This window comes from Cyprinodon variegatus, unplaced genomic scaffold (assembly GCF_000732505.1).
Source record: "Cyprinodon variegatus isolate N-32 unplaced genomic scaffold, C_variegatus-1.0 Scaffold53, whole genome shotgun sequence".
Taxonomy (NCBI): Eukaryota; Metazoa; Chordata; class Actinopteri; order Cyprinodontiformes; family Cyprinodontidae; genus Cyprinodon; species Cyprinodon variegatus.
Genome location: NW_015150506.1, coordinates 1329489 through 1331853, shown reverse-complemented (window position 1 = coordinate 1331853; position 2365 = coordinate 1329489).

Below are 2365 nucleotides of genomic sequence, written 5' to 3'. Positions count from 1 at the left end.
GTACTCCAGAGTGTTGTTCAGCATGGGGGTGAGTAGAAAATGAAGGCTAATCATGTTTTGGGTGTACTATTCCTTTAAGTAATAATAACCCTGAGGGTTTTATTGGTCAGAAGAGTCTTTAAGTTTATTTTGTGAAGTTTGCTTAGTACTGCTCAGTGCACCTGAGAGAGTCTGTCTAGAAGTGCAACAAGCAAAATAAAAAAGGATTGAAATAATAAATGTTAAATATGAAAAATATTCGTTTTTTTTTTTTTATAAACATACATGTTATTATTTTGGTTTGATGTATAAAGTTTGTCTTTCCTGCTGCATTCATTTGTGCCCACCTGCCTACAAAGCCAAATAGATTTACATTCACACAGAATCTCTCTCCATGTTCTGTCATTATACCAATAGCTGTTCACATACAACCGGGATGAGTTTTAAGTATTTTGCAGGAAAAATAATCAAAGGTTTCTGTCTCTGGATGTGCAAAGCTGGTACAGACATACCCAATATTGCAAGAACTTTGGATTCATTAAAGTAAAACTGAATAAAAAGAAAACACCATATATTTTCACAGATTTTTTGAAAAACCAATATTGAAGAAAATGCATGAGTTTCCTCCCATGTTGCAGTTATCCACAGCCTGATTGGGGCCTTTGTGGTGCAATCAGAAGGTTGTTGGTTCATTTTGTGGTTCCCTGCTGGATATTAATGGGGCACTTAACCTGAAGTCGTTCATCAATCTCTGCATCGGTGTATTAACTGCATAAGTGCTTTGATGTGTCAGTATAATTGGAACACGTTCAGACATTTTACCATTTATTTCAGTCTTTCACATTAATTCCAAATAAAAATGTAGAAGTAAGAGTAAAGACAGTTTAGGGCATAGAAATACTTACACTTGCAAGGCTCTGCAAATATTGCTAACCGGTTTAACAAAAGCACAGATACTCTGAGTTAAAATAATATTTGAAAGTAAAATAAAAATTCTATCAAAGGTAAACAATTTTAAAAATTTTTCTTAAAGTAATTCCTTATCCTTTCTAACCAGAAATCACTGTTCTATTCATTTTTAAATAGTTTAAAGTTTCCTGTCACCATTGGTCACAGCGTTTGTAATAGTAGATTGAAAAGCGTTTAGTTTTATCATGGTAATGAAACTTACGAGGAATAATAGTAATGGGGACGCCTTTTACAGTTGCCTTTTGCATCTATGCTTCTTTTTCTACGTCTGCTTCTGTCTCCTTGAACCCCAGTGGGCCTCAGCAGATGGCCGCTCACACTGAGCCTGGTTGTGCTGGAGGTTTCTTCCTGTTCAAAGGGAGTTTTTCCTCTCCACTGTCGCTGCAAGCATGCTTAGTGTGAGGGATTGCTGAAGAGTCGATGAGTCGATGCAATCAGCTGGTTTTCCTTAGGTAGAAAACTTTTAATCATTATGACTGGATGATCTGGTGAACTGGAAAGTGCCTTAAGATGACATGTGTTGTAAATTGGAGCTATAGAAATAAACTGAATAGAACTGAATTAACGTTTCTTAGGTAATCTGTGAGGTTTGTGAAGCACCACAGCTCTTTGCATAATGATGAAAAACATAATCAGTCATTTTTACTCTAAATAAAACCCAAAGATTCATCCATGAAACGATAAAAACTACAGAGAACCTCCACACCTGCCCTATAGGTGTTTTTCAGAAGCATAACGTAATGGCGATTCTATCTTACCACCATATTGGGTACCGAACGCTTAACTTAGCTCTGTGGAGCCCCCCCTCTGGCCAGAATGAAAAACCCTGTTGACTTAAATAACCCTCAGAGAAAATCGATGTTATTGGATGTGATCATTAAAAAGTCCCTTCAGACTTTCTTCAACTGAAAGGCTTCCAGATTTTTCCTTTTCATGACTGATACATATATCTCATAGCTAACCAGTCAGAGAAAGTTTAAAGGCTGTATTTCAAAGGTGGCTGGGTTATTGACCCAAAAATAGAACAATAAGATATTCGTATGTAAAGCAAAGGTAAGTCCCATTCTGCTGATTTTTATTCTAACTTTATTTAAACAGCTAAACACAACTATAACATCTGTAGTGAAATCGTTTGATGTTATTATTCAACTAAACCTAGTTTATTTATATAGCGCCGAGTCACAATGCATGTCATTTCAAGACACTTTACAAAGACAATTAACCAGATCATCCAGTCAGATTGGGCTGAAATGTTCTAACTATGGAAAAAAAGCTGAGAGCATCCACTCCTTGACCATTCAGCAATCCCTCACACCAAGCATGCTTGTAGTGACAGTGGGGAGGAAAAGTCCCCTTTAACAGGAATAAATCTCCAGCAAAACCAGAACTAGGCTTAGTGTTCCATTTTGTGGCTCTA